The sequence below is a fragment of the Perca flavescens genome, chromosome 21 (genome assembly GCF_004354835.1).
Source record: "Perca flavescens isolate YP-PL-M2 chromosome 21, PFLA_1.0, whole genome shotgun sequence".
Lineage (NCBI taxonomy): Eukaryota > Metazoa > Chordata > Actinopteri > Perciformes > Percidae > Perca > Perca flavescens.
Window position 1 is genome coordinate 14,163,023 of NC_041351.1, and position 27,276 is coordinate 14,190,298.

The following is a 27,276-nucleotide window of genomic DNA, read 5'->3' on the forward strand; positions in this document are numbered from 1 at the left end:
TCTGCTCATAAAAAAATTATTTTCAGTAGTCATCCTGGCCGTCCCAGTGGTAAAAATTAGGCTGCGGTGGAAAGCAAATGCAGCTTAAATCAACTGTGTGGCCTCACCTCTTCCTATGCTGTATTTATACACTTGATAAAATAGGTGGGCACCAAAAAGGTTTGGAAATGTATTGAAATAAATTACAAACAAGCTTTATAGTTGTACATTACATCTTTTGACAGACAAAATGTATCCAACCTATTCTTAAAAGAGTTAACTGAAGGGGAACGCACAACTTCTTCTGGAAGCTCATTCCATGCTTTTACTGCACAGAGTGTGAAGAAATTCTTTCTCTTTTCAGACATGCTGTGCATGCAATGTTCTAGGGTAAAGTTTTAAAGAATTCCCTCGTAACTCATACCTATTGCTCCAAAACTGAAAGATAGGCAAAACAGTTACATCATATATTCCATTACAAGTTTATACACCTGAATCATATCTCCTTGGTATATGTCAACTTAATTTTCTCAATCTTTATTCATAAAACATATTTTTCATTCCTGGGATTAATTTAGTAGCTCTTCTCTGGACCTTTTTTCTACACATTTTAATTTATATGGACACCAGACTAAGATAGCATATTCAAGATGGGATCTTACCAGAGATTTATACAAGGGTAAAAATATATCCTTGCATAATCCTACATTTTGATTAAGCAATACTATTAGCATTATTATTAGTAGTATATAATTAAACTTTGAGGTTGAGAAAGTTTTATTGTTAATTTTGTGTGCAGTCATATCATGATGACATCAAATCATGCTCTCATTAAAATAAAAAGTTTCAAACATGTAAATAATTTGGTCATGTATTTTACAGCAGCGCATTTCAGTTAATGTGCTAAGCGATGCATGCAATATTCTTTTTCCCCCTATGGCCACGCCAAGACCCGCCCTTCAATAGCTACTATTGGCTAGGCGTCCATGCTTACGCAAGGTAATGTAACCTGATTTGTTAAGGTCCTATCCCCTGACCAATCGGCTATCCTAACCTTAACCACTCGAGGTCAAATGCCTAACCCCAACTAATCGACCACTAGTGGGATTCATAATTCGGCGTCCTGCATGGGTTAAGAGCTGTCCCTGCTCCAACACAACTGATTCAAACAATCAACTTGTTAGGAATTCAAGATTAACTTTATTGTCCCACATCTTGGGAAATTTGTCTTGGGCACTTAACCCATGCTGCAGCCGTAATGTAAAAACAAATAAACAGAAGGCTGTAAGAGTCCGTACTATGGTCCTGATGGTGTATAAAAATACCCAACATGGTGTCATGCAGTGCATTAGTTAAACATTGCTCAAAAGGAACTCCTGCTCAGTAATAAGCTAATCATTGAAGTCAGCTGTGGTAGAGCAGGGAGATAGCTCAAACATGCAGGAGAGGTTTGGGAAATGACAACAGTGTGATATGACTGACTACTTCCTTAATTAATTGTTTAGTTGTTTGGTAATATATTAATAAACGCCCACCACAGTTTCTCATTCATCTTGTTTGTTTTGTCCGACCAACAGCACAAAGCCCAGAGATATTTACTGTAATGTAGTTGTGGGAAGACGGATAGCATAGATGAACCAGCCATGGGTTATTGTGAGTCTCATATAAAGCAAAGGTAAACTCTAAAATAAGGTGGCATGCCGGAGGTGGATGTTATTGCTCCTGAGGAGACAGATAATGATAGTGTTTTCAGGAGTGTTGATACTTTGTGTCATGTGTTGATACTTTGTGTCAAGTGTACTGTAAAGTGTACACTCGCTCATCCTGTAACCACAGTATAATCATGTTTTAATGGCATTGCCTTCTACTTTAAAGGGAAATTTCACCGCTGGAAAGCTGAATATATCTTTAAATTGGGTCACTTATGTAGTAGAAATGTGAAAAGAAAATTGAAATTGGTGCCTTCTAGGCCGAGATAAGCCAGAAAATGTGTTTTTGGCTCATATGGATGAAAGACACCAAATCCCAGAATGCACTTGCTTTGCTGCTGTATGAGGCCACTCCCAAGCCAAGTGTTTTATTGTCATTTCAACCATATACACGAAAAAAACGTTTCACCGTGGCTCAAGTGGTGTTACACATTTAAAACATGCTTTTTTTTTGCCACAGCTGATACATTATCCGGACTTCTTTCAGCGGATTGATTGATAGCTCCAGAGTGAACTGTGTCCATGGCAACGCTCTGCTATGCATGGCAACGGTGTGTTATCCTTAGCAGCGGTCTGTTGTCAAGAAATAACAGACCGTATTCTACATTAGAATTCAACCAAGCCATGTAATAAAAGAAGGCTAACACATAGCTACTAGCATTAGCTCTTGGTGGGCTGTGGTATAAACATCGAGTATAAACACAGCCCTACATTTGCGTGGGATGTAGCTAGAATTGTCGGCATTTTACAGTCACAAACTCCACCAGCAGTTAGCAGTTAGTTGGATAAAATCACCCCATTTTTGCAACAGGCAGTCCGGGGTAACACAGCCCACCTCCACTAGTAATCTTACCCGGTGACAGCAGGCTGGATTGTCCACAGCAATATTTCCACAACAACAAAAACACAGCACAGCAGTCTCTGAACTCGCGTTGGGAGTTTCGTTGAAGTTGGATGTAGTCCAGTTTGTTTAATGAGCGGACACTTGCAAGCAGGACTGGTGGAACAGGTGGCCGGCTAGCGTTATCTTTCCACCGGCACACTCGTTCAACGCTCCCCACTGATGAGGTCTCCTCACCGGCCAGAGGAATCGAGCACCACCGCTGGTCTCCGTGCAGGCGAAGCTCACGTAGTGTGTGGAGTATTCCGTCTGTAATAAAGTGTCCTGCATATTCTCCGATGTGTTCTAATGTATCCCGGTGGTACACGTGTGCGGTAGTTTGAATGCACATAATTGTTGTTCTAAAATTTCCGTCAGGATGAACTGTTTCTGCTCCTGCTGAGAAGCTAAGCGAGGATTCAAGATGGCTGACATTTTTCCTCGGCAATCTCCGGAAAAAGCCGACAGTCCAACCCCCTTTGGGCTATGCGGAAGTGGCTCCTAATACAGGCATACAGGCTGTAGTCTTTTGCCTCTGGGCAAAAAAGCCTCAGATGACGCAAAAATCGTCATTTTGCGTCATCTGAGGTTTTTTTCCAGACCCTCAATACAGAGATCTCCCCTCTCAGGGGGACATGAGGGAGGGAAGCATGGTCATTCAAAAATACTATCAGGTTTCTACTGATACAAAGCTTAATGCTAATCGGTGAAGTTTACCTTTTAGATTAAATTGCTAGTCTACAGCAAAACATCTCTCTCGCCCTATGATATTCAAGAGACGTCTGCATTTAATGCTACGCTTATTTACAAACTGAAGCACTTGTTTAGATAAAGGTAATTTCTTCTCAGTTATCTGTCCCCGGCACCATTACTGTTCATATTGTAAAAAAATGCAGGGAAATTGACATTAAGCAAATGATGAGCATCATTTCATGCTTATAAAAGGACAAGTGTTCTTTTTTTTTTCGTTTTTTTTTACTTTGTACAAATTACTTTCTGAGATGATTTCACATATATAAAGATACAGAGTTGTTTTTCAGACAGGTGATTTGCCACTTAAACATATTTGAAAGCATGTAAAGCAAATGCATGTAGATTGTGTTTTCTTTCAGCTCTGTATCACCTTTTAAATCCATTCACAATATGAATGCACTCACGTCATGTTTCCTCTATGTAAAATGCAAGTGATCTGAGAGGATCACCATCTCAAAGACACAATCCCCCATTTATACAATGTGTGCAGACAAGACTATGATGTTAAATACATCTTCACTTACCCATTACTAGTGGGAGGTGAATTATTCAGGTCACTCTCGCGCCCACTGTGGTGATGTCACAGCAGGATGTTGCGGGATGAAACATGGCGCTGCAGAGCATGGGTGGGTGCAGCAGATGCAGCAGGACACGGCCGGGCGTTTGAAGGGAATGAAGAAGAAACATAAGGACTCCAGGGAGTAAACTCCCCAGAGCTAGGTTAGTAACAAGCAGTTCTGGGACAGGATGCATACAAAAGGAAACAAATGAAAACATTGATGAGAGGCTGTACTGGCCTGCCTCCCTCTACTCTCACTATATTATTGATTATATGATCAATAAATCTGATGACTACGAAGAGAAGCAGGTGGGCCGGGTTAGGCGGACGCTGCAACTCCTCACTTCTTAACTATAAGCTTTATCAAAGAGGAGAGTTTTCAGTTTATTCTTAAATGAGCTGCTGCATCTACTGTAATTCTTGGCACCAATAATAACTTTGAGTTAAACAGGCTGTTCGCAAATAAAAATTAAACTTGATCACTCACAAGTAATGACTCATGTCAAAACTAGAGAACCACTGTGGTGCCTGCTTGTCTAGTAAGAGGAAGTGTAACGTCAACAGCACCGCGACCGCTTTTGGCTCGCCATTAATATCACATCGCAGCAAACGCTGTCTGCGTGAAGTTTTAAAAAACTGTAACTACACTTGAAACCAACCGTGACTCTCTGTGACTTCAACAAAACTGCAGACAGTTTACTCCGTCCGCACCTCTCCGTGTGTGTGTCGGTCGGAGCTCTGCTCTGTGTCAATGTGCAGAGAGGACAGATAAGCTTGCGCTTAAAGGTGAATTATACTAGCCGCATCCAAGGTGGCGCGCGCCATCATGATGTCAAAATGACGTAATATCCGAGCCGAGGTCACGCACGTCTCTTTTGTGACAAAGCGGAAACAGGAGGCCTGAATGAATTCGCCGACAACCGGATGCCAGGACTCTGAGTGACTGCAAGTCTGTCTTGTAAACTTACTGGGTTAAGATGAGTTCTCTTATGGTGAATGAAAGGCTTGATCCGACGAAGTAGGTCATTGAATCAAATCGAATCATTGACGGCAATGCTGCTGCCAGTTCTGCCGTTGTTTACCTTTTTCTTCTTCTTCTAGTCCGTAGAAAGAGCAACGTCGGTAGCCTTTGCTCATTAGCGCCACCGCTGTTAAGACCACCAGCGCAGGTATAAATAGTCACGGTGATTTCATGACGTCACATATGCACGTGCCAGCTGGGCTGCGGTTACTGTAAAACACGCTTTACGCGCTCAGACGCTTTTGGAACCGAAATTTGGCACCCTTTTTCGGTGCCATAAAAGTATCGACATTCGGTACCCAGCCCTGTGTGTGTGTGTGTGTGTGTGTGTGTGTGTGTGTGTGTGTGTGTGTGTGTGTGTGTGTGTGTGTGTGTGTGTGTGTGTGTGTGTGTGTGTGTGTGTGTGTGTGTGTGTGTGTGTGTGGTTGGGTGGGTGGGTGGGTGTTTTTTTGGCCACACAGTTTGTGACGCATCGTAAGATTTACATGACAGAGATGAATCAATGTCCGTGGTCTGGATGTTTTTCACAGTGAAAAGAGAATACTTGCGAATTGCTGTATGCAATACTTGCAAGGTCGAAGATGCCGTGTCAATCCTTTGTCAAATCCTTCAACAAATTTGATCACTCATACGAAGAACCGCCATACTAAATTTCACAGCCTAAACGCAAATAGTGGCAGCTGAAGCCCACACGTTAGCCAGTATGCGGTGGAGAGAGAGAAAAAAAGGCAGGGAAGTGTGTGTGTCGGTGAATATGAAGTTAGCAGTAATGCTATAGCTTCAAATGTAGCAGAGCAAAGTGTGTACAGTTTATCTGTTGGTGAATAAATGCTAGTATACTCCTCAAGACCCAAGCTAAGCTCCCTTGTCTTGCATGCTACCTGCTAGTTAAAGTGAAGGTGGTTAGCCACGGAACTAGCGACAACTTCAGCTCAGGCTCGTTAACTTAAGGTGGGCTGGCTTTAAGGTGAACCAGCTATTCTTATTTTAGTAACAAGCCATTTCTCCCAAGTTATGCTTTAGTGATCTCTCCCTCGCCAACCAAGGAAAAGCTGTTATTAGTCCTAAAACCTAAACAGGATATTTTATTTTTTGATCCTTAATAGTTATTAATTTATAATCCAATTAATTTATAATTACATGCATTTTTCACGGTGGCCCTGTTGAGAGGAAACAATGCAGTAAATCTATGATTTATGGGCTTTTCTAAATGTTAAGCGAAAAAAAAAGATTATTTTTACATGTTTTTTTGTAAATACGATTATCATAGAAACTTACTTCTGTATAGAAATATACAGACCATATTGAAATTGGTAAATATCGGTTATTGGCAGTGTTGCCACAGTTACTTTGAAAAAGTAATTTAGTTACTTTACAGATTACTTGATTTTAAAAGTAACGAAGTTAGATTACAAGTTACTTTATTAGTTACATTCAGAAACTGCCGACAACACCCCTACAGCCTCAACATAAAAATGACAACCGGTTTACTGTGAGGCACCTCAGCATTGCCATCAGTAGGGATCTGGTTTATTATGGCACGAAAGAGAGCAAGTCAACCATGTTTAAGGGCAGCATTTTCCGCTACAACATAGGCCTACTGCCCGACCATCTGTAAGTTTCACGGCAGTGCTGCGACTCCAAATGTTTCTTCAAATTTGACGTAGCCTAGAGTTTTTGTAGCTAGATAGCACTTTGTCGCCACCAGCACAGAGTGTACGACGAACCTTGTACTGAGAGGGTACTCTCTCCTCCCTCCATTGTTGTTTACGTTTGTGTCGCTGCGTGGTACATGTGAACTGTCCACATGCTGAAAACATGACTTGTCGCATACGTGACTTCACTCCCCGAGACGCAAGAAGAAAGCAAAAATATATATTTTTACTAAGGAAAATGACAAAAATAGTAACGCACAGTGACTTGGATAAGTAACTTTAATCTGATTACTGGTTTGGAAATACTAACGCGTTAGATTACTCGTTACTGAAAAAAGTGGTCAGATTAGAGTAACGCGTTATGTGGCATCACTGGTTATTGGCCATAACAGCAATGCTAACAGTTATCAGTGTCGGCCAAAGTTTTCATATCGGCTTATCCCTAGTTTTGACGGCTCTCATAAGCTTTATGATTTTTTGGGTGATCTCGGTCAAAATATTCAGACATTTATTTCTCTTTTCATCTTGGAAAGTGTACAATATAAACAAGAACAGTGCATATCAACTGTGTTAGCATAGCAATGCCTTAGCCTCAAAGAAGACATCATTAGATTAGTCTATATCCACGACGCTGAAATTCCACCGGATGTCATTTTTTTCGGCCAGATGTCTGTTACCTTCTGCTTTCTTGGTGTTGTGATTTTAAACTCTGGTCGAATTAAAAGGACTATGGTTAACTGCTCCTCTGATCTCTGCAGGGTAAATTGAGACAGCTAGCCTGAGTTTTCTGTTGCGCAACTAAAACAACCTTTAAATGTACATGTTCCACCAAAACAAATTCCTTCCCAAGGCTATTTTGCAACAGCACTGTGGCTCCATCTGGCGCTTAGCACCACCCAAGACAATTGTGATTGGTTTAAAGAAATGCCAATAAACCAGAGCATGTTTTTCCATCCCAGAATGTTGTGCCAGACCCTCCTCCGCAGCGCTGTGGAGGAATGTCTGGCAATGTGAGACTATCATTAGATTAAGACACAGAACCATAACTATGGACAATAAAACCACTGCTTTGAGTAATTGTTTTGATTAGAGATAAAACGTGGGAATCTAAATTAACATGAAGTTGTAAGCCTGTATCTGTATTCCCTGCACCCAAATTCTTCCTTATTGGTATTAGCAGAATAGCCTGGAAATCCAGACCCAAAGCCGAAAGATTAAGGGTCTGGCACTGAGTAATGAAAATGGCCCAACTCGAATTTGAAAATCTAGGTAAATATTGGAGATGTATTTGAACAGCCTGGTCTCACAGAATTCCATGAAATTATCGCAAACTGTTAACACTCGTTACGTGGTGGTGGCACGGAATGCGTGGCCACCACGGAAAACAATGGCAATATAAAGTCAATGAGAAGATGACGTAGCATTAGGAGCGACTACCGTAGTGAGTAGTATGAAAGCCCAAAAATCCGCGTAGGGAGGTTGGTTGGGGTGGTGGATGGGTCAAACACAGGACTTTCACCCAGGACACCGGGGATCATGTCCTGCGTGTCACGTTTCTTAAACCCAACCGTAACCGTCTCGTTCTTCTTTTCCTATACCCAACCGTCCTGTGTTGTACCGCTATTGTCCCGCTATTGTTTTCCTAAACCCAACCATCCCGTTCTTTTCCTAAACCCAACCGTCCCGTTGTTGTCCCGTGTGTCATGGAAACGTAAGCCCATCCACAACCTTTTCCTTAACTTAAGGGGCTGTGTTCATTTCACGGAATTCTGTGAGATCACGTTGATTTGAAAGATGGAGACAGCTTAGAGCCCAAGGACACAGAGTTAGCAAATTTTCTCCTGATCAGGTAACTAAGCATTAGCTTCAGGCTAATTTATCACGGCTACTAGGGACGGGCACTTAATGTAATTTCAACATTCATATACTCACATTGAATTATATAACATTAGCTAGAGTACCCGAGTTGGTTACTCTCAAAAACAATTGAGACACAGCCAGTAAAGTGATCCCAAGTACTGAGTTACCCGAGGACCAGTCAAGGCGGGCCACAGCTGTTTACAACGTGTAGCCTGTTCACGGTGAGTTATTTAGTGTTATTTTGTACTGCAGTAATTATTTTAAACACTAGCTGTCAATATTACATATTGCACCTTTAAGCATGATTGAGCATTATAGAGTTATGTAAAATTGTACCCCCTTCAAGCTAAATGGAAGACAAACCTAAAGCAGAAACCGCTCCGGCCTTCATTTTCATTGGCCAAAATAAATGCAGTTTCACCTCAGTGAAAATGTTGTTGTCAGTTAGGATTCAAATATCACCTGAAGATATTACTCATTGCCACGGGGCATGACTCATATAGCATCATTAACAGAAACATGGTGCAACAAACAACACAACTGCAGTGATAGTCGGTTATCTACGTGGCTTTCACTCTGGAATATGAGCTGTTGATTGTTTTGCAGTGGCACCTCGAAGCAAACCCACATTTATTAATGATGTTTAGCAAGTCTCCTGCAAACACACCAGATGATCACCACAAACAGAGCTGATTGATGATAACGTTATCTCCCCTTGATGTGCCATGTTAGATTTGCTCCGTGCTTATATTTACAGATAAGAAGACAAAGAAGAGAATGTCCTTTGTTCCAAATAGCAAAGACAATCTTCATAGCTGTTTGTTTTCTTTTAGTCTAGTATGGAAGTACTTAAGCAGTGCACTTCTAAATTATGGATCACTATAGGTGGGAAGCCAGTGGAAGGTTACTTGCAGGGGTTAATAGTACACAATGCAGAACTCTCATATTATACAGGGTTAGAAGTGCAAATCTTATGAATATTTCACCTATATAGATATATATATATATATGCTAATAAAATTCATCCTTATTTTTCAAGAGCTTAGCTTAAAGTGTTATTCTCTTCAAAACATAATAGAATTTCCAAGTCTGCCAGTATATTTTTGCAATTGTGTGCACACGTGCATGCACAAACACACATCCAGAAAGGGAAAGCGAAAAGAAATCTCTGAAGATGAAGAGGAATACATCCCCTTGAGCAGCAACCTCCCCACCCTCTCTCACTGTGTCCATCTCCCCTCAACCCCTTTCCTTTCCCTCTGTTATCTCTGGTCCTTTGAAACAGCACCTGTTACAGACTCGCAGCTTGGGAGCACCGTCATGATGTAGTGTGCACTCCTGCGTGATACAGTGCCAGCTCCCAGTTTCACATTCAGCCCTGCTTATGTGCAAGGCAAACAAGCCGGGACTTCTTCATCCTCCAAGAGCTTAATGACTATTTGGAGCACTGTAGATAGGGCACACCAGACCAGAACATTGTGTTCTGTGTTGCTCTTTTTTGTTATGCACCTATTTGAAATATTTGATTTAGCTAGTTAGTTCAGATGACATTTGGTAGTGAGATTGTGTAAGTGTGTGTTTATCTTGACAAATGTAATGGCTGCAGCAGCCTTGTTTACTGTCTTAGCTAATGAAAACGTAATGATCCCTGCAGGAAAATGGGGACATCGCAGCAGCAATTATACCATGGTACAGCCCAAGAAAATGCAATATACTGTAAACACTAGTCACCAGCAAAATGTATTTGGGATAAGATCCAAAAAGTAGTGAAACCTCATAAAAGGAATGAGGACAGTATAACCTTACTTAACTTTATTCACAATGTATTTACTATAACAGTAAAGTGACTCATTAGTCAGAAAACTAATGAAGCTGTAATTAACTGTAGTTGAATGCACAATATCTGAGACAAACAGTTGCTTGACTGACAATCTAGATTTTAATCACAGTAGTATAGCGCTAAATATTAACATCATACTTTTCATGTCCCCAGCAAATGAAATAGCTTTATTAATGCTCTGTTTTGTCATCAAAGTAATTACATAGACCTAAATTTATGATGCCAATTATTTAACTGCTATACTCGCATTATGCTTATATCCACACGTTCTCAGTTATTTTAATAGAAAGAAAAGCTTTTCAGTGACAGCCATCCTTCTAGCTTTACCTCTTTCAGGCTTCTTCTCGGTGTACCATAAAAGCTTTGAACACAGACACATCCTGGCAGCTGCATATCACTCTTGTATGTAAACAGAGCTCACACGCAGTAATAGACATCCATCAAATTCGCTCAAGGTATAAATCATGTCCACCGTACCTTCCCCACTGCACTGCTGCAAAAGACAGATAGAGATATGTATGGCTTGTGCGATAACGGCAGAAGACTGTCTTTGTTGGAGGCATTTTGGCCTTGTATCATGTTTTTTCTTCTTCTTTTTTCACCATAGACGATCTGGGCAGATTGCAACCAACTCATAGCCTATTCTTTCCTCGTACCCCATCAATAACAATGAGAGAAGTGTCAGCCACTGATTAGGCTTTGATACTGAAAGTGAAGCAGAAATGGCGGCTGTGTGTGTGTGTGTGTGTGTGTGTGAGAGGGATATGTTTATGTGCGCATTTCTTATTATAAAGGAAATTAGCTCACTGGAAGTCTTATCTGCTCATAAAAAAATTATTTTCGTTAGTCATCCCAACCTTCCCAGTGGTAAAAATTAGGCTGCGGTGGAAAAGCGAATGCAGCTTAAATCAACTGTGTGCCTTTACCTCCTCCTATGCTGTATTTATACACTTGATGGGTGGGTATCACCGACTGCAGCAGGTGCTATATCTAAAAAATATGGTATTAAAATACCACAATTTTCACAATCCCCACACAGTGAATTGACTCAATATTTATCAAATTAAAATAATACCACATTGCATCTGTTCTGGCCATGCATATGCAAATCTTGATTTTATTATGCATGACTTGTAGGTCAAGTTATGGAGATTAGGGGTAACGCCCAATTCAGTAATACTTAACAACATCAACTGCACCAGTTGGTGTGCAGTATGAGATGTGGCAGTGAGTCAAAAGACTTGGTTCAGTGTGATAAATGTGTCTATTGAGTGTGGCAAGAACCCCTGCTGCCAAATAATGATTGCCTTTGATAGTGAGACTGAAGAAAGTTGTTTCCAAGAAGTCAGGTAATTAAGGGAAAATGGATTCAGTCCAACATTATCTGTGTTTCAAGTTATTTGTAGATACGTCCTGTTAACTTTCCAATCATGTGTAGATGAGATCAAGCGCCAAGTTTTAGAAGCATGCAGTGTCTCTTCTTCATAGGTTTAGTAGTATTCTAAGTAATGCATTTATGCCACCAGGAAAAGTTATTCATTTCATTTTGGCAAACGGAACTAACCAGCTGTTGATAGCAATGTTGTGCAGTTCAGGGTTAAGCCAGCTTTAGTCATAAAGCCCAGTCATATAGATAAATCAAGACATGCTCTTGGAAAGCTTTTCATATTGAGAGTGAGGCTCTAATTGTGTTTACACCTTCATTTTTAAAGTGGCATTAACCCTAAGTTTGCACTCTACAGGATGCCAAATGTTCTAATTGTCATGGTCTTGGGGTTTTGCTTTAGTCTGTTTCCTGTTTTATTTTGTAATGTCACTCTCCTTATGTGTCTTGTTTTACTTCCTGTCTTTTTGATTTCCCTCTTGTTTACCACAACACCTGTGTTCATGCATTATCACCTCATTCCTCTCACCTGAGTTTCTCCGCCCATCTCCCAGCTGCACTTCATCCCCTCGTTAGATTAGTTTGTATTTAAGTCATGGCTTTCGGTTCAGTCTTTGTTGCGTCCTTGCTTATGTTGAGACCTGGTTTACCTTGCTTGTGCTAAACCTGTAATAAAGAGTCCTCTTCAAGTTCCTGTTGTCTGCAGTCTCCTGCGTTTGGGTTCCCCTGCTCCATTCAACTGTGACACTAATGAAAGATGGACTTTTCTACTAGCTACCGGACTCCTTAGAAAACCAATTGCCTTCAATCAGAAAAATTTCAGCTAACTGTAGCTCAGAGTATAGCCACCATGAAAAACAACAATTGCTGTATTTAATTACATTTAAGCAGTTACAGTAGGCCCTACTTAAATGTGTTTTAATTAAATACTAGTGTTTTAAACATTTGGCCAAAGCACATGCAACATGTGTATTCCTTGACCCTTCAAAAGTTTACATACACATAAAACAAAAAGATAATGATTCTGGATGGATTACATATGTGATAAGATAAATATCTCAATTGACAAAACAGTCTTAGTACAAGGTCCATTTAGCATATGTTCTGGAGCTTTCAGTCACATGATCTTTATCAGCAGATGCAGCTGTCATGAATAAATATGAGGCCAAACGCAACAAAAATCTATTTTATAATTATTATACATGAAGACGTGACTTACTTTATAAGTATAGAGATGTAACCCTAACCCTGTCTTTTAACCTAACCCTATATAACCTTAACCACTCATAGCTAGCTGGCTGCTAACTTAAAAGGGTGATAGAATGCAAAACCGATTTTACCCTGTCATAGTTGAATAACGACAGTTCGGTGGGTAAATAGGCCATACATAGAAGCTCAAAGTCCCACTGACACCCCTTTACTATGAAAATTTCATATTTTGAAACTGCCGCTGAAAACGGGCGAATCCCAACAAAGCTGGAAGTTGACGTCAACCTCTCAAAAACCGGAACCTTTGTCAGCCCATGGGTGTATTAAGAGAACGGTCACGCCCCAACATTTACACAACTGACCTGAGATCAGGTAGTCTTCTGAATCTAGGTCGCGCAGATCTCTGCTATTCCATTACAAAATTCACTTCTGAAACTTTTTTATGCGAGAAATCAACTATGTAAGGCTCAAATATGGGCCGTTTTACGAAAATGGATGGCTAATTGCAAATTTTGTCCGACTGTGTGTCGGAGTTCAGCGCCGGTGCTGCCTGTTTTGTTGCCTCGCTGCCTGGCCTGCCTTCCTTTACACACCCCGGCCTGCTCTGAGGTACTTGGAGCTCCGTCACGACTGGCAGCCCACAGCACTCCATACCTTTTAGGATAATGGACTACTAAACGCTGGTGCTCTGACAGAGCTCCAGGGCCTGCAGCTCCCCTCTTCCTGCTAGCTAAATGCCCGGTGTGTGTGAGTGAGAGCACGGTCAGCGAGCTTGTTACGCCAGCAATCTGTTACCACAGGTTCCAGTTAATCTTTTAATGTGTGTAATTATAATGTGTTGAGTTATTTAAACAAACGATTGGGGAAATAAACGCCGCTTGTCCGCGAGTTTCATTGATAGAGCCTGCGGCTGGATGTAGCTCTATCAATGAGAGCTAGCTCCTCCTAGAATTCCTCTGAAATTCACAAATATTCATTAACTTGAAATCGGACACCGTGTTAGCTTTATAAGACATTTAGGGAGATCTTGTATAAGTGGCGTGATGAAATTCAAACTGTAAATATACAGAAATTACGCCAAAAATGAAGCTAACTCTTCCTGATTCGTAGCTAGCTACACATAGCTAGGATTGAAGGGACAGTCATAGCTAATGAAACCCCCACTGTTCACAAAAATTCATCAATTTGAAATCGTACACCGTTGTTAGCTTTATAAGACCTTTAGGGAGATCTTGTATAAGTGGCGTGATGAAATTCAAACTGTAAATATACAGAAATTACGCCAAAAATGAAGCTAACTCTCCGTGATTTGTAGCTAGCTACACATAGCTAGGATTGAAGAGACAGTCATAGATAACGAAACCCGCACTGTTCACAAAAATTCATTAACTTGAAATCGGACACCGTTTTTAGCTTTATAAGACCTTTAGGGATATGTTGTATAAGTGGCGTGACAAAATTCTAACTGTAAATATAGCTAGTTATACTGACAGCCAGCCAAGATTAACTGGAACTGTTGTAAGAGATTGCTGGTGTAACAAGCTCGCTGACCACGCTATCACTTTCACACACGGGCCATTTAGCTAGCAGGAAGAGGGGAGCTGCAGGCCGGGGTCTGTGGAGGAAGGCAGGCCGTGCAGCGAGGCAGCAACACAGGCAGCACCAGCAGCTAAACTCCGACACACAGTCTTACCAAATTTGCAATAAGCCATACATTTTCGTAAAACGTCCCATATTTGAGCTATATATAGTTGATTTCTCGCTTAAAAAAGTCTCAGAAGTGAATTTAATAACGTAATAGCCCAACAAACAATGTATAACTTTGCAATGAGACCTGCTGTCAGTCTCCCATGTGTTTCTATGTAGTTTGCTCAAACCAATCAGCGCGTAGCTCATACTGAATATTCATGAGCATACCATATTTGGAAGAAAAGCTCTTGTTCCAAATAGAGCCATATTCACAGGGTAGTTAAGGGCCTAATAAAATAGCATTCGGGCAATTTTCAGCCCAACCAATGTTACATACCCCATTAGGAGACCTTAAGGAACAGTGTAAAATACCCTATATAATCATTCTATCACCCCTTTAAGTGTTAATGCTTGCACAGTATACCAGTTTTGTTTGGTGACTCATTCAATAACCACATTTTTGTATCTAACCAATCTCTAAAGTCACGAGTGAACTTTGAACCTCAGCTTTTAAGCCAGCATGGACAAGAAGTCGTGTAAGGAATAGTTTGACATTTTGGTAAATATGCATATTTGCTTTCTTGCCAAAACTTAGATGAGAATATTGATACCACTATCATGTCAAGCTTAGCATAAATAATAAAAACAGTGGGAAACAGCTAGCCTGGCTCTGTCCAAAGGGAACAAAATCTGCTTAACAGCCCCTCTAAAGCTCACTAACACATTATGGGCCCTATCTTGCACTCAGCGCAATTGCCTTTGTACACAGACGCATGTATCATTCCTATTTTGCACCCGACGCACAGCGGACTTTTGCCTCCACAGACGCACGTCAGTAAATTAGGGAATGTATTTGCGCTCCCGGGGGCGGTTCAGCGAAAAGAGGAGGCATGTTAAGGCGCATACGTTACTTGGTTCTATTTTGCAGTTTCAGAAAACAAATCCACCACTGACCAGGAGAAACCTGGTCTAAAGTCAGTGGCGCTAGTCTAAAGTCAGTAGCGCGTTATTCAGATGCTATTTTAGGGGCGCATGCTTGGCCATAATGTAGCGTGTGCACAACGCGGACACAGCAGTTCGCATTTTTGCAAACCATAAAAATTTTACTGAAAATGCTCTTCAGGTGTTTGGATAGATCAGGAGGCACTTTACAGTACAGTCCTCAAAAAGTCGCAGCATTCTTTGTGGCTTGTTGTGATTTACACAACATATCCATGAATCATGGATATGTTGATGACATAAATGAGGAAATATTAGAGGAATTAAGGAGACGTGATGTTGAACTACGGCGGGATCTGGTCTGGGAGTAATGCGCGATGCCCTCTTGGTGGAGCGGGTGGACTGAGATGGAGTGGGGGGGGGAGGAGGAAGGGGCACAACAGGTGCAGGTGGTGTGTTTGGAGGCCCACGCTCCATGGCTGCAGCAATCTTCTCCAGACTTGAGGAGATGCGCCCGAGAGGCCGCAGCAACATCGCCACCCGGCAAGACGGGCATTTATTACTTTGCCGCATCCCGGAAAGCTCCCGCTGGTGTGCGCCAGGCAAATCCGCCGTCATAATAGCAATCCGCCATGGAACAAGCGCGACTGCTCTTAAAGGGAATGTGAGATGACGCTCTGATTGGTTCATTGCACGTTACGCCCAAACCACACCTAGCTACTTTGGAATACAACCCATTTAAGATTTGCGTCGGGCGCAAGAGCCATTTATCCCACCGGTATAATAGCAACATCGCTTGAGATCCGCCCACAAAGCTACTTGCGTTTTGCGTTTCATACTTGCGTTTCAGATCGTTAAAATAGGGCCCTATATGTTGTTTGTTTATTGCCTTTCAACCTAAGCATAAAAGCTCAATGTTTTTGCTTTGTGGGGGGAGGGGGGTGTATGATTGCAAACATTTCTTGAATGGGCACAGTTTTCCCCTGTTTCAAATCTTTATGCTAGGCTAAGCTAAGTCTTTGCTTCATACATTATTTACCGCACAAATGCATTAATGGCGTAAACAGACGCTGGTAAAAGTGAGGGATTAATCCCCTTTTGAATTCTGTGTTTCACAATTTATCTTGTTATAACTATCAATGGCCACCAGATATTGTGCATCCAAAAGCAGTTCTCACCATGTACGCCATGGTACTTCCCCTTTGCCTCAGCAGTTATCGCTCAAATGGCGTTTTATAGGACACGTGGAAGCTAATATGCATGGGCGTCAGGGATTAAATGGAAAGTTTGGTTGACATGATCACATTCCCATCCCTTCTCTCCTCCTTGAACCTTGTTTCCCTCCCCTTGCACTCACACTTTCCTCAATTTTTCTTCACGCTAATTAACAGGCAGGGTGGCGATTAGTCATGAGGCAGCGCTCCCCCACCCCTCCGTCATCCTACAGACTCAGAGGTGTGTTTTCTCTGTGACTTGAACATGTGTTAAAAGCAATTGGGTAGACACAGAAAGCTCCTGAGCAGTGGGAAAAATATGTTTCGAGTCTATAGCTGCTACTCATACACTCATACATACTACACACAGCTGCTGCACGATAAAGACAAACACACTTGAGGAAGCTGTCACATGTGCCCCGATCCACAAACGCACATCTGGGTTCTCTTTGAGAGATTTACCCCTAATGAAATACACCGACATGCATGTATACTGTACATAAATACAAGCTGTTGTTCCCCCATTTGCCTCATTGAAGATACACACCCAAACACATACACAAAGCACGTCATTATCGCACAGTTTATCATCCATTCAACGCCATGTTCGCACAAACACATTTGCAAAGCCTTGTTAGCATCTCATTGAGGGATGGCTGAGCTTATTTCAATGTTACAAAGATGGTAGGAGGGGAAAGATGGAGACTCGACAAACAGAAAGCAAGCCCAGACGTTAACAGAAAGCCAGACAGGCATTCTGCCTTTGGGTTTGTGATTCAGAATACTAACCAGGTGTCTCAGCTCACACCCAAGGATAGAAGTTGTGATGTAGGGCAGAGCCAAGCAATGGGAGGGGAGGGACGATTTACCCTTGAAATCTGAGTGGTCGCCTTGGGTTCCTCCCTGATTTTTACGGTACACGATTGGCTTGCTGACTCAGATTGGCACACTGACAATAAAGGGGCAGTGATTTATATCAAATCAAGAAATCTGTTTTTAACTGACAACATAAGGATGCCCAAAGTTTATATCGGGCCCCCCAGAAAGTGTCAGCATCAGTAAGGTTCACTGTTGATTGTAGTATGCATTTGACAACTTTTCTAGCAAAAGGTTAACATTAGATATATGTGTCAAAACTCCAACTTCTCTTGGGATTCTCCCTTATTTTAAATCCCACCGTGGCCTTGTATTAATTTCTCCATACAAAAGCAGTTTTAATTTGGTTATTAATCTGATATCTTTGTCATTGGGATTGGTGCGTGCTTTTGCATATTCCATTTCACTGTAAAATGTCTGATTTAATGGTCTATTTCTGATGATATTTCTGTGTAATTAATGATGATTCGTAAATGGATATTCTGATTCATATTTGTTCTCAGTGTTTTTCAGATCATCTAAATCATGTTGGCTTTCACCTAATTTTTTTAAAGATGCATACTGAGGGCATTATGAACAAAGACCATGAGCATCCAGCTGATGCTATTCAGCACGTTTATTGTGCAAATTATTATTTAAACCCGTCCTGGCTCACAAATGATCAAGAGATATGCAATATGAATACAATGAACTACCATATGCATTATAATAACATCACAATAAATCCTTCAATTTGTTTGGTCATCATATCGTGGGAGCGTTTCCCCAAATCTGCAGGTAGCAGCAATAGTCAGTCCAAAAATATTGTCATATTATTGGTAGATATTATTGTTCTATTGGTAGCTCTGTGTGCTGCTCTATAGGACAACATAACATAATCTCGTGTATGTGTTTGTATGTGCTTGAAAGAAAGTTGAGAGAGAGTTTGGAGAATATCAGTGTATTGCATTTGTTATTTTTTTAGGTAGAAGAGGTAGAAGTCTGGCTGTGGGAGAGACAATGGCAGGAGAGAATCCAGTTCGTTATCCCCTCCTTTGCTTGCCTGAGCAGAGAACTATAGAGATTTGTGTGTGCTTTGCTTATTACCTTGGAAATGAAATGACACAAAGAGTTTGAGGTTTTAAGATTCAAAGGGTTTAATTCGAGGGTATTTTTCACACATCAGTTGAACAGTAATGAGTCCCAATATTTGAAGGTGCAGTTACAGAGATTTTTACTGCCGCATAACACAAAATGACCGTTCCAACGATCACGCCCTGCAGCTTGACAGCGGCACTGATGAACTATGAACGGCACTCAGATTTCAAAAGCTTTTCAAACTCACTCAAGCACACCCATGATTTGAAATGTTTGTGTATCTTTCAATTAATTTTGTTAAAGAGGCTATAATCTGTATTTTTATAATGACAATGAAACAAATTGTTAAGTTTGATGGGAGGAGAAGGGATTGTTTGTAGTGAAAAACCTGACTCTGCAGTTCCACTCAGCTGTATAGAGAATCACAGTGTTTTTGACTTCATTGTTTTGGTTTTCTAACATGCAACCTTACCGTTTTGGTTCGCTCTCCACACTCTCATTTTCTGTCATTTCCAACAGCTGCAGGTTACTAAGCGCCCATTGTTACCTCTCTAGCAGCAAAGGACAGGCAGGCAGACAGACTAGCTTGTGAACATACAGTAGTGGAGCGTTTAACTGTTAAATACGTTAATTAAATAAGTAGATATTTTTGGTTCATGGAGAACAAACAAATTAGAGTGAATATTGGACTTCACCAGGGGCCTCATTTATAAAACTGTGCGGCAAATTTGGGTCAGAAGAGGCGTACTAATGAAACATAGGATGTGAGTACACACAGAAAAATTTGGATTTATAAAACCGAGCGCACGCACGTCCTACGCTGGATTCCCTTTATAAATCATCATGCTTCGTGGCACGCCCATAATTGCCCTTAAATAGTCAGTGAAACGCCCAAAATTAATATTCATCCATACCGACGACATGCGCACAGAGGGAAACAAAGCAAAGGACTTTCACTCAATGTGAAGTTGTAGTTCTTGTTAGAGAGGAGAAAGAGAGTTCTTGTTAGGAAAATATTTTGGAGGGCACAGTGTGGGCCTTACTAATGCCAAAAAAAGCTGTAGAGTGACAACATGTTGCAGACGCAGTTAATGCCACAGCCTCATAGGTCGGACCATAGCCCAAATTAAAAAGAAATGGTCCCGAAATTAAAGTTAAGGCAAAAAACGCCTAGCGCTACCCCGAGAAAGTGTTTATGCCACGGGACACCGGAGCTGACCCCTCTTGAAGTTGGACAGGCAAGGCGTGAATTCTCCGAGTGCTCCTCTGTAACGCTGGGCCGAAAACAGCACAAGAGATTCAACAGGACCGGAGCCAGCTCTGAGCCCACTTGTTTGCCAGCAAATCTTAAATAACAAATAGTTCTGCGCAAGGAGCATGTAATTAGTAAAACATTCTATTGCACCTTTCACAATGGTTAAAACATGCTTTAGACCTACAATAAAAACATTTACAACAAAAATAAAACAATCTAAAGCCATAAATATAAAACACTATGATATTGTAGGCTATATGATGACCATGTTAAAATGATGTGCTTCACCAGACGGAGGCATCGAAAACAGCATCAGTCTATTTGTCCTGTTTGTCGTATTATTCGTGAGAATAAATTCCATAACATGCCAGTATAATTACAGAACATTTGAGTTTTCTTTGCAAATACAGTATCTTTGTTTGAATTTACAATAGTATCTTGTTTTACTTTGTCTGTTTTTCACCGCAGATGGATCAAACAGGTGTTTGTGTAGGATATTGATTGTAAGAATGGCTTTGTGAATTCTTCATATCATCAATAAAGGGAATATTTTGATTTGTTTTACACAATGGTCTCAGATTCACACAGTTTCACGTGTTTCATCTATCTGCCATCGGTGTCGCCCTTTCTCATATCACCCGTTTCTGTCCGTGGAGGACCACACATTTTCCCGTCAAGTTTGCTTTTTATAAATCACAATTCTTACGTAGAGAGCGGTGTACGCCTTCTTTTGTGTGTACGCCTCGTTTATAAATGAGGCCCCTGATCACCAGAAACTCGATTTCTAATAATGAAGGCTAATGTTGCTCTGTGTCTGCTGGATGTGTAAATAGGCAACTGATTGCCAACAGGTTCGCCATGTCAACTTAAAAGATGATAATATGTCATTGTTGTGGTCACAGATGTTACCGCTGCCTCCAAGTGGCCAAACATTCAGCCCATGCTGATTTAAAAGCTTCATCACTCATGTGTTTTGGCCACACTTGTGCTTAGAGGTTGTCTCCACCGGTGGAAATGCAAGTGCATTTTCTTTAGTGCCAAAACAAGTACCAAAATATCACTGTGCCACCTTAATCTGAACAACACTCAACCATTTTCCTTTGGAGCCACAAAATGACCAAACAAGCGCAAACTAAAACAAAAAAATAAAATGGACACCCAGTGAAAAAGCTTTGAGCCAGTGTGAAATAAGAGGACCATATACTGTATCATATTTATTTCCATCAATTGTGCAGTTCCAAACTGCATTACAGACAAGACAGAAGAGATAAGAAACTGCACATATTGAGCCGAGACACACTGAACAAATGGAAGCTGAAACTGCGGCTTGAGATGTAAAAACAAAGAAAGATGACAGCCTATCACAGTTTTCACTCTTATCCCAGCCTTACCAAAAAGTTGTGATCTCCACTGCTGCTCAGTTTGTTTTAAATAGCTCAGTTGTTGATGGCAGTGTTGTTTTTTTTCTTTTCTTCAAGCTGTCAGGTCAAACCAAGCTGAGTGAGACCGAATGGTCCACTTCTCCCTGTCAATCATCCAATACATTATACTGTATGTGGGATCGGTGACACTGCGGAAATGTGGTGGACAGATTTTGACAGATAAATGTGTGAGCGTAAATCCCCGCAGTTTACGACAATATGTCATCGACCGATGAAATAGGAAATAGACAATCGCTCACTCATGTGCAAGTTTATGTTGAACAGACACATCAAAGCAAATCCCTCAATTGTCTCCCCTAAGCCGTGAAAGAGCAGAGGGATGGATCAGCCCACAGTATGGCCACTACTGAAGATAGGAATAAAAAAATGCCTAAGTCCTCTTTGAGAGAAAAATGATTGAGCATTGTGCCAAACTAGGGCTGAGTGCAGAGAAACAACTCCAAACTTTATATTTCTGACCTGATTTGTTGTGTAACTTTATACATTTGTATAAAACAAGTGTTTTTCAAGTGTTTTTTTCATTCATTCAGTCATCAGCACAGGACTGGTAAAAATCCCCAATCATTAACAAGAATGATACGTGTATAATAATGTATAACGACGAGAGTATTGCTGAGATATTGCAACATACTCAGCCAAACTTCAAATAATTCCGGTGGAAATATTTGTGACAGTTGCTGAGGGATCTTCAGTATTTATTTGATGATGAAGGCAAATATCTGGAACGTGCCAGGACTTTGTTTAAATGAGTGTTGAGTTCCAACTATGGCAGCTTCCCTTCCACTGTAGATCTTGAATAGCCTGCATTACGCCAACTACTCTCCATCCCAGTACCCCATTTCTTCCATTGGGACCTGGCATTCCTGTCAGTCATGTGCTATCAGTGAGGCTGCAGGCGCTGCTTAGGCATGCCCAACTATCTTCCCGTTCCTTTCTCTTTCTTCTCATCCCACCCCTCTCGACAGTTTCTGTGTATCTCCCTTTACCACCTCAGTCCTCAGTGAGCACTCCACTTTTTACCGTCCATGCCCATTCAGTCTTCTTTTTAGGCTTCCTGTTGTCAACTTTCCTTATCTGAGTCTCTTCGGCTGATAGTTCATGCTGTACTCTGATACTTTTTGCTTGGTTTGTCTTACTTCTAATCTTGCTCTGTCTCTTTTTTTTCTCTCTCTCTGTCCCAGGTGTAAGGAGGGCTACCATGGACTACGCTGTGACCAGTTTGTACCCAAGACAGATGCTATCTTGTCAGACCCAAGTACGCTCTCCTTTCTATTTTTTTTTTTAATCCTACAATATCGGTGTATTGACCTGCGACATGAAAACAAATTCAAAACAAGAACATGTTACATGCCTGTGAGCGAATCTCTGACTGTATCAGTCAACAAGATAAATATAAATCAAGTAAGATCAGTCATACGTTAATTCTTCTGGGGCACCCTGGGGGGCTACGGACCATAACGTCTCCAGTTCGAGTCCAACTAGGGAGCTTTACTGCATGTTGCTTCCCATCTCTCCCTCCCCTCATTCCTTCTTAGTTCTCTACTGTCGGCTCATTAACGAAGGCAGAAAACAACCCAAAAATACAAAAGAAACATTTTTAAGTTAACAGAAATGTAATTTTATGATTTTTTCTTTTTTTATATACAGTATATAATCCAAAAGCTAGTTAAAATATATACAATATCTCATTATTAGTGCAGAATATGAAGTAAATTACATACATACTGCCTTAGATTAAAAAGCGTTTTGATTACTCTCACTTGGTCACTAGTGCACTGGTGATGTAGAATGTTTTAAAATATGTATTTCTTTAACCTGTACTGAGATAACAAAAAGCTACATAGCTCAAGTATATAGTTTTAAGAGGTAATGTTACAATACCAGTTTTACAGTTGTTAATTCATTATAGCATAGATGTTTTCAGCATTTACATATCCTTACAGGTGGTGATGCATTGATTAATAGTGTCATATTGTCCAGATTTTCAATTGAATCTGATTTTGGAAATTATTGGAGTGATAAAAATCACGATTTAGTTACCAGACACAGCCATATCATGAGACTGCCTTTCTTTATTGGCCTGCATAGGTACAGTGCTACCATGCAGATATTATAATTAAATCCTGTGCATAAAAGTATCTTTGTCATGGTCTTTAATCTTGCTTTGCTTTAGTACCTAATTTAAACATTTCTACCTAATCGCCCTTCGGGGACACAAATAAAGTTGAAGTTGAAGTTTGCTTTAGTCTCTCTAAAAGGCAGGAAAGGCTTTTTCCTAAAGTTTTCTATTCTTCATGAAAAACAATTCTCCTGTAGTCTTGGAATGCCCATGACAGCTGTGAGGTGTAGTTAAAAAATAAAGCAAAAGTCAGAGGTACACGGAAGAGAAATTGGAGGCCCAGAGTTTTTCCCATGAGACTGTGGCTTTACAAATTCACACTGTTTTATGGAGTGCCTTGGCTCCTCTGCACCAAGAGTCCGAGAGAAAACTTAACTCCCATTGCCTTCTGTTTGATGCCACCAGGCCCACTGAGAGTCCATTAATGGGGTCACAAGCCAGTGTCACGAAGCATGTTTCTTTTTCCTTCATGGCAGCCACTGGGATTTATTTCATCTTCTAAAGACAGACATACATTTTTTTCTGTGTCCAGATCGGAAGGGTTTTCATGGTGTTCTTTGAGATAAGCAGAATCACATTGTTTTTTTGCACAGAAATGAACACTTGTAGAAAAAAATACAGCCCATTACAACATCTGTAGTACATTGTCATTTATTAAATATATATAAGACAATACGCCTTAGAAGTAGCCTGGAAATCCAGACCCAAATCCGAAATGATTAAGGGTCTGGCATTGAGTAATGAAAATGGCCCAAATCGAGGGGCGGCACCAAGCATGCATTTGAAAATCTCACTGCACACAATTGGATAACACTACGACCAACCACAAAAATACACAGGGTGACGGATTCAGAGCCCCATACGCTTAGATTAAGCTGTCGTCATCGGTTTAGCTTGCCTCTGGCCCGCCTATATCAGATACAACGATGTGATTGGTGCAGGTCGGCTACAAAGGCATAGTTAATGAGCATCATTACTCGATGCCAGAGTGACTTGCTGAGCAAATTCAAATTGTGCTCTCGTGAGAACTCAGGGTACCATAGAAGTCAAAATATAAAAGATTTTTAAAGAGGTTTGTTTGATGTGTTTGATGCATTTTTTATATGCCATTTTATGCACATATTGTAACAATGTGCAGTAAAATATACTGTATATACATTTGTTATTATTTATAAACTTAAAAATCTGCAGTGTATGGGCTTAGTGAAAGCACTCCAACAGAATTATTCTTGGGTAAAGATCCCTATTTCAAAATATAGCAGGATTAAAGCAGAAAATTAAAGTGGATGGAATTTATCAGTGGATTAAACATACAGTGGATCTTTCAGATGACCATAAGACTGTGTTTCAGGGAGATGCATCTTTTACAGTTGTGGAAAAACTCAACACTTCAAAGTATGAATCTTCCAGACAACAAAAGTAACTCCTAAGCTCCAAATTTGCACTTTTTAGGTTGCTTGTGTAGTGTAAACAATGTGCCAAATAGTTGATTTATTTGAATAATGTCTAGAGGCCTGTACAATTATTCAGTATTCTAAGTAGTAGTATTCTAAATCTCATTTATACCTATAAGAAAAAACTGTAAAATGCTCATTGAAGCTATGTCAAAACATGTTTTAGAAATCTCCAGTACTAAGTTTGTCTCATGAACTCATCCCCAACATCATTTGTTCAGGTAAAAATTATAATACAAAACTGTATACAAATTGTTGTGTACTGCAACTCCACGCATGCATATGTTCACCACAGTGAGCTGTGTTTTGGCCACAATTGTTCAACCACCATAAGAGATAAGTGTGCCCTGGAAGATTTGAGAGAGCAATGAAGCCTATTTTGATCTTTGTTGATACAGAGTAATCTAAAATTTACCCAGATTACCAAGGGTTTTGAGGATTATCCTGCGCTCAAAAGCCAAATCATATAATAACATGCACACATACATGCGCACGCTAACAGCAACTACAAGTGGGACAAGCTCCAGTGAAATTCAATTCATTGCAAGTATGTGTGTGTGTGTTGTGTGTGTGTGTGTGTGTGTGTGTGTGTGTGTGTGTGTGTAAGTAAGCAAGTTTGTTTTTCATGTTTGGATGCAGAGTTGAATTCTACATCTTCAGCATGAGACTCAAATCACTAGGGAGAGAAAACTTCCATCAGCCACGCACACTTTTATCTTTTCACCTTTTTTAAAACCTCTTTTACTGAAAACAATCTCTGTGCACCTCAGTTACAAATTATCCATCACTTCACATCTTTTGTCTTGGTATGGACTGACCACAAAGCAGCCACTCAAAAGAGCAGTCCGCACACAGTGCCACTTCGTCATACACACATCCTTACAGAGGTAGAAAGAGAAGCAGAGACCGTCGCGCACATCTCAAAAGCCCAGGCACAAAAGGACAAAGAGGCTTCCTGTCAGGTACTCCAGCTACACTGCTTTGAACTCAGCTTTGGAAAAAATCTGGGTGGGGAAAGTGAAAGAACAGCGCTTTGTCCCTCCCTCATTACCACCACTGAGGTACCCTTGAGCAAGGCCCTTAACCCCAACCGCTCCAGTGGAGCTGCTCAGTGGCCAGCAGATCAGACTGTGGTTGTACTGGGCAGCTTCCAGGTATGAATGTGGAACTGTGTGAATTTGACAGGTCGTCGTTGCAAATGAGAAGTTGTTCTCAATCGACTTACCTGGATAAATAAAGGTTAAATAAAATTTAAAAAAAATGAGGTGTGGGAAAAGGTTCTTGTACAATACATATTGGTGCACGTGTGGGGAAGTGGCGGGGTCTTTAATTGGAAACATGGGAGTATAGGAAGGCTGCAATTTACTCTATATCTGGTAAAAAAAAGGGAGTTCCTCCCTTAAAGGTCCAATATGTAACTTTTCTGCATTAAAATGTCTATGTTATATTTTTTTGTTGTTGAGTGTTGTAGTTACACTATCCCAAATGTTTCCATCAAATGGCAAACCCAGACAAATCTGTTAATTTATTTTCAGACACGTCACGTTTCATTTAGTCGCCTGTCAGTGGCGTCATATAACCTTTCACCATCTAGTTACTCATAACTTCCGTCAAAACGCGGGCACCCAGATGCTATGTTCAAGAGTAATTGTAAATCATACAATGTCACAGAATAAAATACTGGTAACTGCTTTTTCTGCCAAAAGGCATAATTTTGTGATTAATTACATGCCACTTTGCAACACAGTAATACAGCAGAAACCTTATTTATTGAAACATATCAATATTAATTACGGCTGCTGTTATCGATTATTTTAGTAATTGAGTATTCTACCGATTATTCCATCGATTAATCGAGTAATCGGATAAGAAATACTTAGTAAGAAATACTTAGTAAACAGCAAAGTAAATATTTATTATTGCCGTACAACTTTATTACATTGATTTAACGAAGCTTCGAGGCAATGAATTTTGCTTCGAGGATTTTTTGTAATCAAATTATTCGAGTTATTTGAGGAATCGTTTCAGCCCTAATATTAATCCAGCTTAATGTTACTACAATGTATGTGCTGGTTGACAAGTAGCTAATGTTAATGCTAGCTAATGCTTGGTGGATAACATTATAGGGTTACAACATAGTTCAACACGCTCATAAAGTTATTAGTAGTGCAGTGCTGCTTTTATCCATGATCGAAACAGACCATGGATAAAAGCAGCACTGCGCTAACCCACGAATAAATTCACTAGTAACGTTAACGTTAGCTGTATAGATAGACTAGAGTGTTTGTTTGTACCGAAAATCTCCTCCCTGCCGAATTTCTCCCCCCTTCACGTTTAGCTGTCTTTACAGTTAGCTAGCTAA

At 40.5% G+C, this 27,276-nt stretch overlaps 1 protein-coding gene across 3 annotated transcripts in view; it reads left to right on the forward strand.

The window, feature by feature from the left end:
• The window catches only part of LOC114548452 (uncharacterized), a 336,064-nt gene that overhangs the window by 280,089 nt on the left and 28,699 nt on the right, over positions 1-27,276 (forward strand). For all 3 annotated transcript variants that reach the window (XM_028568420.1, XM_028568421.1, XM_028568422.1), the window contains exon 4: positions 22,523-22,596. The gene's annotated coding sequence lies outside the window, so the exon portion shown is untranslated. The remainder of the gene's footprint in view (positions 1-22,522; positions 22,597-27,276) is intronic.